This window comes from Giraffa tippelskirchi, chromosome 12 (assembly GCF_054371585.1).
Source record: "Giraffa tippelskirchi isolate mGirTip1 chromosome 12, T2T-mGirTip1v1.2.pri, whole genome shotgun sequence".
NCBI classification, from domain to species: Eukaryota; Metazoa; Chordata; class Mammalia; order Artiodactyla; family Giraffidae; genus Giraffa; species Giraffa tippelskirchi.
The window spans coordinates 21,983,875-21,998,927 of record NC_137286.1 but is presented as its reverse complement, the minus strand read 5'-3'; the positions used below and the strand labels follow the sequence as shown (position 1 = coordinate 21,998,927).

At 38.9% G+C, this 15,053-nt stretch overlaps 1 long non-coding RNA gene across 1 annotated transcript in view; it reads left to right on the top strand.

Annotated features, from left to right (window-relative positions):
* Positions 1 to 3,711, top strand: part of LOC145528827 (uncharacterized) — a 103,557-nt gene extending 99,846 nt beyond the window's left edge. Inside the window, exons 11-12 of the long non-coding RNA XR_014070726.1 lie at positions 1 to 134; positions 1,686 to 3,711. This is a non-coding gene — a long non-coding RNA (uncharacterized LOC145528827). The remainder of the gene's footprint in view (positions 135 to 1,685) is intronic.
* Positions 3,712 to 15,053: the final 11,342 nt, after the last annotated feature.

The following is a 15,053-nucleotide window of genomic DNA, read 5'->3' as shown; positions in this document are numbered from 1 at the left end:
ACCAACGCTTTGAGGGAGGACCCACTGTGTGACTGACAAGCACTGCGCCAATCAGGTTCCGCAGAGGACCACGAGCGGATGGTTGCCGACCTACGTGACGCTGGCCACAGTATTTCCACTGGAGATTTGAATCGGTATCCAGAGAGTTAGCTTCGTGAAGTCTAGCTTGACTCAGATGTTAGTTATGAGTATTGCTAGAGAAAACCTATAGTTAAATGTTAGTGGTTTAGTCCTATATTAAAAGTTAAAATTTTAACACGGCCCTGTGGAGTGGTCTGGAGAAAGACCGCTGATCAGGGATGCAGCGCTGCCAACACTTGTTTGTAAATATTGAGAACTTTATCACACAGAATTGTCATAACTGGATAGAATATTTTCATCCGTATTCAAATTAACATCACTAATTTTTCATTAGAGGAAGAATATATAAAACAAAAAATCTTTATGCCTCATTTACTATCAAGGGAATGTTATTAAATCTGCAAAATAATTCTGTCAAGTTTTAAAACTGATGAATCAGTTGTTTTTCTCTGGGTAATATAGTAGTAGAGACACTTATCCTAAAACTGTTTCAATAAAGGGAAACACTGTCAAGATCATCCCAACAGGAATTTAACCCAAGTAAGCAATCGCATGCAACACAATCTGAAATCAGAAGATACAAATCCGAATTGAAAATTGATACAATATTACTTATCAGATAAGTTTGGTAAAAGATGCTTAATTTGTAGCATTACAGAGTCTAACATTAAAAATTCTGTCCTGTGCAATTAAAGAAAAAAGTTTAGCAAGTTTTTAGTGTTAAAATCTATTCATAGATCTATTCATATTGTTAACACCTGAACAATAAACATCGTCAGTTTAGAGATAAGAGAGGAAGGATTTAATGTTCTAATAATCTGCCTTTAGAAGAAGCAGAGGTGGAAAAGTGCACAAAGTGTATTCTTCAGTTTTAGAGTAGTCCGAATGAGAGGAATAAGGCACCAAGGAACTGGGATTAAGAGCAATAGGGATTTAAAAAAAGCCTTTGATGTCTCCCTAGCAGCTCTTAATTAGGCTTTCACTTTCAAAGATCATCAGGCTTGATAGGATCTTCAGTAATCTTGTCTGGTCCCTGTTCACAGCAAGATGTACAGTTTATAATCCAGCCTATGTCTAGAGATGTCAGATAAAAAGATCTCACAATATCTAATCCCAAATTAAGCAATCTTCTCATTTCAAGCCACTTATTCTCATATTTAACCTAATTCACGATTCTTTGCAATTTTTGCATATTTTCTCTGCCTTTGGTTCTCTTGTTAGAGAATAATTCTAATGAGGTAACTAGAAGTTTTTGTTTGGTAACATATTAGCAACCAGTTTCAGATCATTTGTTTTCATCTAGATATGAGGTCTTTCTTTTATTCCCCCAATATTCAGGACACTGGTATGAAATGCATTTGGGAACTTGATTTGTATAAGAATAGCATCTTTAATAAGATACTGCTCATCCTTTTCTTTGCCATCACTGATTTTGAAATTTTGAGTTTTACTTTTTCCCTTGAACCTCTAATATAGAATTGATTGATGGCCATTGGATCTATATATAAATTCTCTATTTCAATACGCAGACTTCCACTTATAGTATTGATTACTTAGCTAATACTTGAAAATTAACTCTCTTGTGCATTATTTCTTCTTTCCAGGGACTTTTCTTACTCCTTCCTGAAGCCTACTATCCTGAAGCTATTCCTGAAGCTCAGTATATATTTGCTTGTTGAGTTGAGTTTATTTGCCTAAGTTGAATAGATTTGTAAAATGGAAAAACGAAAGCTCCTACTCTTGAGGGGAAATTGTATAACATAGTAAGAATGCTGTAAACCATTCATTTCAAATAATGAAGCATGTCTGTTTATTCTCCCCTGGAACAGCAAATTCAAAGTGCTCAAGTTTTCCTTTCTGAATAAGCACAGGTAGCCTCCATAACCTTCTCATGAAAGACACCCATAAAATTAATTGTACCAGCTGTATGCCAGGGACTCTGACCAGGGTTGAAGGTACAAAGATGAACCAGACAAGGACTCTCTCTCAAAAAGTTCCAGTTCTCATGGGTGAGGCATATATGTAAACAAACAACTATGATATAATGTGACAACAATCATATTGGAGGTATGTATAAAGCAATACAACCAATTAGAGGCATTTGGATTCATTATCAGGAAAAGCTCTAAACACTTGACATAAAACATGGATTTTGAGGCTCAAATAATGAGTACAAATTCTCAATTTAGGTAAAACAGTAGCAGCAACTTTAACATGCCATGATATGTTTAGGGAGGATACACTGGATAGAGAAGTATGGTGAAGCCAGCATTTCCCAAAGTTTGCGCCACTGAATACCAGTCCTACAAGATGTGTCTTTTCAACAAAAGTTTCCATGATCAAAGAAGCTGGAGTAAAGTTGACTGTGTTGCCATAGCATGCAACAGATCACAACATTCAACTTTCTATTAGCAAGGAGCTCAGCACTACAATCAAGTCCAAGGACACAGCTAAACCAACTTCAAAATCCCAGCTTTGAGGATTGGTTTACTGGGACTTCCCATACTGATTTGTGACTCCTTCAAAGTTAAGAAAACATACTGCTACTTCAACAGAGAAAATTTTAATAGAAATTATTACATATGATAAGTTAATTAACTGAAAAGATAACAAGAAAACAATAATGTATCACATTGTTATGAAATTCAGGAAATAACTAACCCCTCTAGAGCTATGGGAACAAAGAGAAGAGTCTGGAATTATTAAAATTTAGGAGCTTAGAGGTACATCCTTGTGGAGTCCCTCAGAGAACGGGGTGCTGCTCAGCTTGGATTGGTGACTTAAGGATGGCATGATGAGGCCAATTTTGCAAGTTTTTAAAACTGAAAATAGAGCATCCAACCACCATAAAACAATATCATGCAGTCTAATATACATGTAATTGGAACCCCTAAAGAAGAATAGAGAGAGATTGGGGCAAAAGAAACATTTCAAAAGATGATGACCAAGAAATTTCCAAAACTAGTGAAAGCATCAAACCACTATCGAATAGTGAAAGCATCAGATCCAGGAAACCCTGAGAATGCCAATATTATACACTGCTGTTTAACAAATATCCCCAAATTTAGTGACTTAAAACAATAAATATTTCTTATCACCAAATTTCTGTATGAGAAATTCAGGAGTGACTTTGCATGGTGGTTCTGTCACCCACTTTGGAGAAAGACAGTGAGAGAGAAGTCACAATGACTTTAGGATGGAGTCAAGTCACAGGCTTCCCTGGTGGTTCTATGGTAAAGAATTTGCCTGCCAAGCAGGAGATGTGGGTTTGATCCCTGGATTTGGAGGATCACCTAGAGAAGGAAATGGCAACCCATTCCAGTATTCTTGCCTGGGAAATCCCATGGACAGAGGAGACTGGCAGGCTACAGTCCACGGGGTCACAAAAGAGTCAGACACAGTGAAGCAACTAAACAACAACAACAACTCTCAAGTCACACACTGTCATTTCCACCTGATTTTACTTGTTAGTAGCAAGTTACTATGTGTGGCCCATACCCAAGAAGAAGGAAATTAGGTTCCATATCTCCATTTCAAAGTTGAGGGTGAAATAAAGAATTTTTTTTAAGGTAAACAAAATGAAGATAATTCACTATGGCAGACCTGCACTATAAGAAATGTTAAAGGAAAGTTAAAGAAAAGTTAAAGAAAAGTTAAAGGCAAAAGGACTGTGACAGAAGAAAAATATTGGTATCTACACAACAAAATGAATATGTTAAGAAATGGTTATAATAAAGTGATAGGAGACATTTTTCTTTTATTTGTTCTGAAGATAATTAACTGTATAAAGTAAAAATAGTAGCACATTACTGTGGGTTTATAGCATATATAAAGGAAATGTGTGACCAAAAATAGCACAAAAATTGGGAGGGAGGGATTGTAAATATTCAGTTGTAAGATTTTTACCTTGCACAATGAAGCAGCATAATATTTGAAGGTAGACTATGATAAATTAAAGATGTAAATTATAAACCCCAGGTTAACTAATAAAGTATTTTAAAAAAATAAGTATAAATAATAAGCTAATAATGGAGATAGGAAGGAATCATAAAAATATTTAATGAGAAAATAACAAGGTAATAGATTGTAATCCAACAATATCAATAATTAAATGTGAATGATCTAAACACAGATTTAAAGACTGATTAAAAATTAATATCTAACTATATGCTGACTATATGCTGAAACCCACTTTAAATATAAAGACAGAGACAGCTTAAAAGTTAAAGACAGAAAAAATATACACTGTGCAAGTTCCAATAAAAATAAATCCATCCATTCTCCATCAGCTATTCACCTGCATGGTATGCCCTTGTTCTTTTCCTAATAACTGCAACCTATCCTAAATCCAAAAAGCAAATATTTCACTCTACCAGCCACTTTATATATTTCCACTGTACTGCCTCTAGTGCCTTAATTCCAGTAATCCTCTACACCCACAAAAAAGAAATGAAGCCAGAATGACTATTTTAATATCAGACAGTGTGGATATCACAAGAGCAGCTAGCTGCTGCTGCTGTTGTTCAGTCGCTAAGTTGTGTCCAACTCTTTGTGACCCCATGGACTGTAGCCCACCAGGTTAATCTGTCCATGGGATTCTCCAGGCAAGAATACCTGAGTGGGTGCCATTTCCTCCTCCAGGGGATCTTCCCCACCCAGGGATCGAACCCATGTCTCTGCTTGATAGGCAGATTCTTTACCACTGAGCCACCTGGGAAGCCCACAAGAGCAGTATGTAATGTTGGAAGGGTCGGTTCATCAAAAAGACTTAACAATATTGTTTGTTTGTACACCAAAAACAGATCTTGAAAATATTTGAGGCAAAAACCGACGGGGCTGAAAGGATAAAGATGCAAACCACAATTATATTTGGAGACTTCAACACCATTCTCTCAGTAATTGGTAGAAAAAGTAGAAAAATGGTGTCGAAGTTGCTAATTATTAGTAGAAAAAAAAACAACTAAAAGAAATGGCTCATTCAAAGTTATAAAGTACCTTTTACATTTCTTCTATTTTATTATAGTTGTTAATCACCTCATTTATCTTTATAAATGCTCACCTTATATTAAAAACACTTTTTTCTTCAAAAAACATGTAAATCAAGCTTTATAAAGTTAACCCCACTTTTCCCCTTTGATTTGTATTTTAATTTCAGAGGTAGTTGGTCTACATTTCTAATTCATTTTCATAAGTCAGTAGTTCATAATATTGAAGATTTAGCTTTCCAAAGTGATGTACAAAAATCTACCTAAACAAAACTATAAGACATTTCTGAGAAACACAGAGTAGACTTGAAAAAATTGAAAGACCTCCTACATTCTTGGCTAAGAATTAAATATCATAAAGATGGTAGTTCTCCCCATATTAATGTACAAAGTTAATATACTTTGAATAAAATACCAATAAATATTTTTTTCTAGAGCTGGAAAGTTCATTTTAAAGTTAATATGGAAACATAAACAAAACATCTACAGGAAAATCTACACATGTTATGTGCTTGTGCTTAGTTGCTCAGTCATGTCTGACTCTTTGTGACCCCATGGACTGTAGTCACGCCAGGCTTCTCTGTCCATGGGAATTCTCCAGGCAAGAATACTAGAGTGGGTGACCATGCCCTCCTCCAGAGGATCTTCCCAATACAGGAATTGAACCCAGGTCTCTGGCATTGCGGGCAGATTCTTTACCATTTGAGCCACCAGGGAAGCCCTAGAATACTGAGTTGGGTAACTTATCCCTTGTCCAGGGGAACTTCCTAACCCAGGAATCGAACCTGGGTCTCCTGCGTTACGGGAGGATTCTTTACCAGCAGAGCTACCAGGGAAGCCCACACACATTATATCTTCCCACAAACAATGATTATTATTTAGCCTTGAACCAACCATTATCTTTTAAGCCAAAAATATGAAAAAATGTATCTTCCATTAACTCATTTATTCAACATTTCTGGTGCCCTTCATTTCTATGGGTAGATCCAAATTTTCATCTAGTATTATTTCCCCTTTGGTTGAAGAGCTTCCTTTAACTCTTTCTGTAGTGAAGATCTGTAGGTAATGACTTCTTTAATTTTTATTTTTCTGAAAATTTATTTTGGTTTCAGTTTTTAATGTTTGCTGGGTAAAGAAATCTACTATCTTTTTCTTTCAGTACTTTAAAGATGTGTCTCCATTATCTTTTGGCTTGCATAGTTTATTGAGAAATGTGCTGTAATTACTAGCCTTGTTTCTCTGTGTCTCTGTTAACTGACTGCTTTAAAATTTTTCCTTTTTATTGTTGGTTTTCAGCAATTTTGATTATACTGTGCCTTGGCATTACCCACTTGGGCCCTTTGCACTCCATTTCCTTATGTCTTTTTTTTTTTTTCCTTTTTGGTTCAGTAAGTCGCTTCTTACTGAGAGGTGATCTTGAGAGTCCCTTGGACTGCAAGGAGATCAAACCAGTCAATCCTGAAGGAAATCAACCCTGAATATTCATTGGAAGGACTGATGCTGAAGCTCTAATACTGTGGCCACCTAATGTGAAGAGCCAAGTCTTTGGAAAAGACCCTGATGCTGTGAAAAATTGAGGGCAGGAGGAGAAGGGGGTGACAGAGGATGAGACAGTTGGATGGCATCACTGACTCAATGGACAGGAGTTTGAGCAAACTCCGGGAGAAGTGAAGGACACAGAAGCCTTGGGTTGCAAAGAGTTGGACATGACTTAGTGACTGAACAACACCAAGTCTCCTCTAAGATTTAAGCTCCCTCCTTTTGATTAAGCTCACCAACTTTAATTCAGTGTCTGTTTTTGTTTTCATCAAAGCATCATTCTTTGGTAAGTATACATTTGTTTTCTGAACCACAGGCTTTAAAGTATGGAATCCCAATTTTCTAAATTCTCTCAAGAGGATCTTCCTTCTGGGACTCCAGCTAGTTTAGTCTCTCCTCATGTACATTTTTAGCTAAATGGACTAACCAAAAATAATTTAGAACTCCAACAGCTGTTATGGGGAAATTTCAACATCCCCAAACTCGTTTTTCTCAGCACGAAATTAGAAGACTGCAGCTCTAAAATTAAGCAGACTGAATGGGATCCCTACTTAATTGGAAACCAGAGGTTTATGAATGCATTCAATACTAAAATCTCCTCTTGCCAAAATACCATTTCTAAAGAAACCAACACAAGCCTACATTTGAAAGCAAACAAGAAAGCTTCTGAGGCCTCTTTTCCTCCTCGCCCACCTTCTTTGTCTCTGGTGCCATCCCCGCCTCCTCTATACCCTTTGGTTCTCTATTCTAAATCTCTCATTGAACTTTTATTTTTCCTCGAACCTCACCTGACTTTTTCCTTCCCTGAATCTATAAAAATATGTCCCTTTAAAATCAGACCTTCTAAGGATCCAAATGTTTATGTTCCCTAATATGTTCCCTGAATTAAAACGATGAAAGTGAAAGTGAAAGTGAAGTCACTCAGTCGTGTCCGACTCTCTGTGACCCCATGGACTGTAGCCTACTATGCTCCTCCATCCATGGGATTTTCCAGGCAAGAATACTGGAATGGGTTGCCATTTCCTTCTCCAGAGGATCTTCCCAACCCAGGGATCAAACCCGGGTCTCCCGTATTGTAGGCAGACGCTTTACCATCTGAGCCACCAGGAAAGCAAACTATGAGCCATAGTCAAAAATTTTCCTAAAGTATCTAAGTATCCCCACAGATTTGATGAGGAGTGTAATATAATCATTTAAACATATCAGTTTCATTTCTCTGACTTATATCAGCTAGTTCCTATGCTTGTTCAGTGAAGGCCAGATCCAACACTGAATAGAAATTGCTAATTGTGATGATCTCAAGAAGTCTTTAAAATTAAACTCTGGAGAAAAAACCATCATTGCTTTATTACATGATCAGAATCAGGGGATTGTCAGATAACTCCATTTCCCAAAGCCAGCTGAGAGAAACAAAATTCAAGCTTGTACCCAGAAGCCCAATGAGCTGTTCATGGTTGTTATTGAGAGCTCCAAATTGTCCTTAAAAAAAAAAAGTTCTAGTATTCTTTTGAATGATGAATCCATTCAGGTGGCCTTTAACATTATGTTGGTTCATGGGCTGAACCAGGATCTTTCTCTTCAAGTTAAAAGGATCAGGATGGAATGGGAAATTACATCCTCTCCATATTTAATTAATTTAGCCAAACAGCTCACCCACACCCTGGATGATTCAACTAAAAGCCCACTAAAATCCTCAATTTTCAACTCTAGCAAATAGAGGTCCCTAAACAAACTTTAAACCTTCTTTGTCATTATTACAAACAGCAAGGATGTTAGAAGAAAGCCTATTAAAAGCTGAAGTGCCAAGGTGCCTTCAGCCTTCTAACCAGCCTTTCAAATGCCCTCCTAACCCCCAATGATGGGACTCAGAAATTACAGAGGCTTTCTCAAGACTTCCATTTAGTCAACTTGAAGAAACCACTTTCCAGATTGGGAATGAATCTCTCTGTTATTTTACTGACTCTGGAGCTATGCTCTTGGTGCTCAAACACTAAGATTTCTTACAATTTCTTTCTCCAAAAAGGGGAAATAATTCTAGAATTTGATAGCAGCAAGCAAAATGGACAACTAGCCAAAACAAATGATCCTTCAACATCTTTTATTTGTTCTGTTTCTGATGACTCTAGAGCTAATTCTAAGGACACGAGTTATTTGTCTCTATTGATCCACTACCACCCTCCTTAAGGGCAACATCCTTAATAACATTAGTATAATCCAAGGTGCAACTTCTATTAAGTTGATCCCTCAAAGCCTCTCCCCAGAATTAATAGTAATAAATATTCTATAAATATGGAGGCCCTACATACCACTAAGCCAAAATCAGAATATTAGAAGGACAGGGCCTCATTTTCCCCCACACGAGAAGGAAATGGCAACCCACTCCAGTACTCTTGCCTGGAAAATCCTATGGACAGAGGAGCCTGGTAGGCTGCAGTCCATGGGTTCGCTAAGGGTCGGACACGACTGAGCGACATCACTTTCACTTTTCACTTTCATGCATTGGAGAAGGAAATGGCAACCCACTCGTGTTCTTGCCTGGAGAATCCCAGGGACGGGGGAGCCTGGTGGGCTGCCGTCTGTGGGGTCGCACAGAGTCGGACACGACTGAAGTGACTTAGCAGTAGCAGTTCCTACAGCACCCGTATTTTACCTGTCAAGGAACTCAGTGGCTGAGAACAGAGATTTTTTTCAAGACTTCTGAGCCATAAACAATATTGCTACCCTTCATCACCTTGTTCCCAATCCCCATACTTTACTAGCCTCTATCCTCACTTAAAGCAAATTTTTCACTGTGACTAATTAATGCAGTGCTTTCTTTAGCATCTCCATGCATAAAGATAAGTCAATACCTCTTTGCCTCTATTTGGGAATGACAACAACAGGCATGGATGGTAATGTCCCAGAGTTTTACTGAAAGTCCTTCTTCTCAAACCTTAAAAACTGACTGAGATGATATAAAATTTCCTGGAAGCTCTACTTTATTACAATATGTAGACAATTTGCTTCTATACCCAGCTTCCCTGGTGGCTCAGATGGTAAAGAATCTGCCTACAATGTCAGAGACCTGGGTTCGATCCTTGGGTTGAGAAGATCCCCTGGAGAATAGAATGGCTACCCATTCCAGTATTCTGGCCTGGAGAATTCCATGGAAAGAGGAGCCTGGCAGGCAGGCTACAGTCCATGGGGTTGCAAAGAGTTGGCGACTTTCACTTTCACCCTGTTTCCAGGTCTCCTCTCCGGAAGATAGCAGTCACCTGTTAAAACTTTTAGCCTCAAAGGAACATAAAGTTTCAAAGGAGTAACTGCAGTTTATTCAGACCCAAGTTTGGCATTTGGGGCCCCAGTCTCAGAAAAGAAGAGAAGCAAAAGGCAAAGGAGAAAGGGAAAGATACACCAAACTGAATGCAAATTTCCAAAGAAAAGCATAAGAAAGGCTTCCTAAGTGAACAATGCAGAAAAATAGAGGAAAAACAATAGAATGGGAAAGACTAAAGATATCTTCAAGAAAATTAGAGATACGAAGTGAATATTTCATGCAAACATAGGCACAATAAAGGCAGAAATGGCAAGGACCTAACAGAAGCAGAAGAGATTAAGAAGGGGTGGCAAGAATACACAGAAGAACTGTACAAAAAAAGGTCTTAATGACCCAGATAAACACGATGGTATGATCACTCACCTAGAGCCAGACATCCTGGAATGCCAAGTCAAGTGGGCCTTAGGAAGCATTACTACAAACAAAGCTAATGGAGGTGATGGAATTCCAGCTGAGCTATTTCAAATCCTAAAAGATGATGCTGTGAAAGTGCTGCACTTAATATGCCAGCTAATTTGGAAAACTCAGCATTGGCCACAGGACTGGAAAAGGTCAGTTTTCATTCCAATCCCAAAGAAAGGCAATGCCAAAGAATGCTCAAACTACCGTACAATTGCACTCATTTCACGTGCTAGCAAGGTGATGCTCAAAATCCTTCAAGCTAGGCTTCCATGGTATATGAACTGAGAACTTCCAGGTGTATAAGCTGGGTTTAGAAAAGGCAGAGGAACCAGAGATCAAATTGCCAACAACTATTGGATCATAGAAAAAGCAAGAAAATTCCAGAAAAACATCTACTTCTGTTTCATTGACTACATTAAATAGCCTTTGCCTGTGTGGAACACAACAAACGGTGCAAAATTCTTAAAGAGATGGAAGTACCAGGTCGTCTTACCTATCTCCTGAGAAACCTGTATGCCAGTCAAGAAGCAACAGTTAGAACCAGACATGGAACAATGGACTGGTTCCAAATCGGGAAAGGAGTATGTCAAGGCTATATATTGTCACCCTGCTTATATCTATGCAGAGTATACCATGCAAAATGCTGGGCTGGAAGAAGCACAAGCTGGAATCAAGACTGCTGGGAGAAATATCAATAACCTCAGATATGCAGATGACACTACCCTTATGGCAGAAAGTGAAGAGAAACTAAAGAGCCTCGATGAAAGTGAAAGAGGAGAGTGAAAAAGTTGCCTTAAAACTCAACATTCAAAAGACGAAGATCATGGCATCTGGTCTGATCACTCCATGGCAAATAGATGGGGAAACAATGGAAACAGTGAGACTTGACTTTTTTGGGCTCCAAAATCACTGCAGATGGTGATTGCAGCCATGAAATTAAAAGATGCTTGCTCCTTGAAAGAAAAACTATGACAAACCTAGGCAGCATATTAAAAAGCAGAGAAATTACTTTGCTGACAAAGGTCTGTCTAGTCAAAGCTATGGTTTTTCCAGTAGTCATGTATGGCTATGAGAGTTGGACTACTAAAAAAGGCTAAGCGCTGAAGAATTGATGCTTCAAACTGTGGTGTTAGTGAAGACTCTTGAAAGTCCCTTGGACAGCAAGGAGATCAAACCAGTCAACCCTGGTTTGATCAGGAAATCAACCCTGAAGATTCACAGGAAGGACCGGCATTGAAGCTGAAGCTCCAGTACTTTGGCTGCCTGATACAAAGAGCTGATTCACTGGAAAAGACTCTGATGCTGGGAAAGATTGAAGGCAGGAGGAGAAGAGGATGACAGAGGATGAGATGCTTGGATGGTATCACTGACTCAGTGGGCATGAGTTTGAGCAAACTTGGGGAAATAGTGAAGGACAGGGGAGCCTAGCATGCTGCAGTCCATGGGGTCAAAAAGAGTTGGACATGACTTAGTGACTAAACAACCACTCAAAACAAGCGCTGAACTGAGATCCAGATATGCATCATGGCATCCTGAATCTCCCAAAACCCAAAATCAAACCCCAACTACAAAGTTTTTTCAGATTGGCTGACTATTGGCAGAAACAATTTCTGAAGTTTTCTCTCCTGGCCCAGCCTTTATATACATTACTAAAGAACACAAACTTGACCATATTGTCTGAAAAGATCAAAATTACCTAGCTTTTAATACCAGAAAGAAAAGCCTGATAAAAATTTCCCTGCCCTTGAACACCTTAATTATCAACTTCCCCCTTTCCTCTTCATATATGAGAAGGATGGAAGCACCCTTGGAGTACTTACCCAAAATCATGGGAGTTACCATTGGCCCATAGCGTACTATAGTCAGCAGTTAAGTATTGCTCTTAAGTACACTATTAAGTACTAGAGTATAGCATTGGTTCAAGGATACCCCCTTCATTTCAGTCATTCCTGCCACTGTCCTTTTCGTTAAGGCCACTGAAGAAATAGCCATGGGATCCTCTCTAACCATCTTCGCATCCCATGCAGTAGAAGCCCTCCTGAATTCTCAGCACACTCAACACCTTTCAGCCAGCTGTCTCACCTCTTGCTAACCGCTCCTTTTGTTAACTCACTGTAATACTTAAACCCTGCCATCCTTCTTCCCTCCTCTAAAAAAGATACTCCTTGTGACTGGTAGACTCTGACAGGTCACTTTTTGACACCTCACAATGATTTACAGCAAACTTGGCTAACCAATGCTGAGTTCTCATGGTTTACCAATGCTCTGTATTTAAAGGATAAAAATGGTGAACTTCAAACTGGGTATGTTGATGCAATTACTTTTGAAGCCACAGAGGCAGCATCTTTGCCTTTGGCTATCTCGGAGCAATAGGCTGAATCATATATCTCGCTTGAGCTTGTATTCTAGCCCTGGGCAAAGACTCGTTTAATTCCAGTAGTCTGTATGCCTTTGGAGTAGCCCATGGCTTCTGAATGCTATGGAAACAGGTTTCAACCTCATTTCTAATGGGAATAAAATGAAAAAAAATGCTCTTACGTCCAAAACTTATTAGATGCCACTATCTTACTAGGCATTTTGGCTACTATTAAGGTCCCTAGGCATTCCAAACTTAACTCCCTGGAAGCTAAAGGAAACCACTTCACTGATACTTCCACCAAGCATTCTGCTCTCAAAGGAACCAACAACCAAGCTCTATTATGGTCTAAATGGATGTTTCTAGATAATCTAGAAAATTTGACTAGGGGCTTCCCTAGTGACTCAGACAGTAAAGAATCTGCCTGTAATTCAGGAGACTGGGTTTGATCCCTGGATCAGGAAGATCCTCTGGAAGAGGGACTGGCTACCCACTTCAGTATTCTTGCCTGGAGAATTCCATGGACAGAGGAGCCTGGCAGGCGACAGTCCATGGAATGACAAAGAGTCGAACACAACTGAGCGACTAACACTTTCACTTTCATGCCCAAAAGTCAGCCCCAGAAAAGAAAAAAAAATATTGGAATTTATTGGAAATCTAATAAAAAGAGAACTCTGATTTGAGGCAAATACTAACCCAGTTCTTCCAGAGACTCTAAGATTCTCATTACTGACCATTGCACATACATTAAACCATTAGTCTGTGGATAAAGTGATGACATTTATGAATCAATACTGGTGGGGAAATATTAATAAGGCTGGAAGGAGTGCCTACTTTGCTTGCTCTGCCTGCGCAAAATATCATCCAGGGAAACATGTCCACACTGCTGCTGAGTAAATTGCCAAATGGACCATTTGAAGTTTGGCAAATGGATTTTATTCAGCTTCTTTGTCTCAGGGATATAAATATATGATTTAGTCATGGTTTGTTTTTCCACTTGGTGTTAATCTTTCCATATAGATAAACTACTACCACTTCAGTGGCTAAAATACTATCATAAAAGATTATCCCTAGCTGGGGAACCCTTCTTGAGCTTCATAGTGACTAGGGAACCAATTTTACTGGTCAAATATTATTTCACGTCTGTGTTGTTTGGCCAGTTCTATAGCACTTTCCACTGTGCTTATCATCATTCTTAAATTAGTCTTTAGGACTAGATGAAAGAACTAACGATGTCATCAAAACTCAGTTGGCAAAATTTGTAGAAACCCTCCAAATACGTTGACCAAAGGCACTGCTACTGGTCCTTCTAAATCTCAGATCTACCCTCTTTGGAACTCATAAACTCCCACCCTTTGAGATAATTGCTGGCTGCCCCATGCATCTAGCTCCTGCCTCTTTTGGTCCACAACTAATAAAAGGAGATAGACTTCAATATTGCAAAGGTCTAATTACATGCACTAAAAATAACCAGGCTTTAGCAGAACAATCTTTCCACAGCATGCTCCCAGGAGATGAAGACCTCAAATATCACATTTTGCAGCCTAGAGGTTTCATCTACCGGAAAAGACACCTCCAGAAAAATTCTCTTCAACCCCAGTGGAAAGACCCCTGTGGCATACTGATAACCAATCCTTATGCTGGTACACTCCTGGGAGTGGACTCATGTGTCACACCAAAGCTTGACTGAGCCTGTATACCAACTGCTAACCTGAAAATAAAGATTTCTGGGAATTGAAGCAGACGACAGCTGAAGGACGTGGCTCTTCCAAGGTGACCGTACCAGATCTGCATACATTTTTTTCCTATTGCTTCTTAGCTTATTTTCTCCCTTTCTTTCTTGGAAAGACAATGCTCTTATCCACATTTTCCCAATCTACTGCAAAAGGGAGAATCTTCCTGAATGTTAGATCAGTCACCAGAAACTCTGTTCACTATGGCATAGACCACTTGGTCTTACATGTAGCCAATTTCTCTTTAGTCCCAAATGCCATTGCCAATTATACCTGTGAGCCTATGGATGTTAGCTACTGGGTTAGGCTGTTATGACCAAAGCTTGTTTTAATCTTTCCCCAGTCATAACCATACTAGCTCAACTAAACACCTCCACCCTTGTTAATTACCCAACTGTTTTTCCCCCACATCTTTCCTTTATCTAAAAATGATGTGTCCCCCCTGCATCCAAGGGAGATACAAACAGGCTAACTCTTCTTTACAAGGCTTCCAGAAAGGATCTTTTAGGATGGAATGGCATCTTACAGAATGTCATCCCATTTCCTCTGATCTTTGGCTTAAAAGGTTAATTGAGAAATTCCAGCTTATGGATCTATCAATAACTAGATCTTAGCTAGAGTTCTCTGGTTTCCAGCTGGTT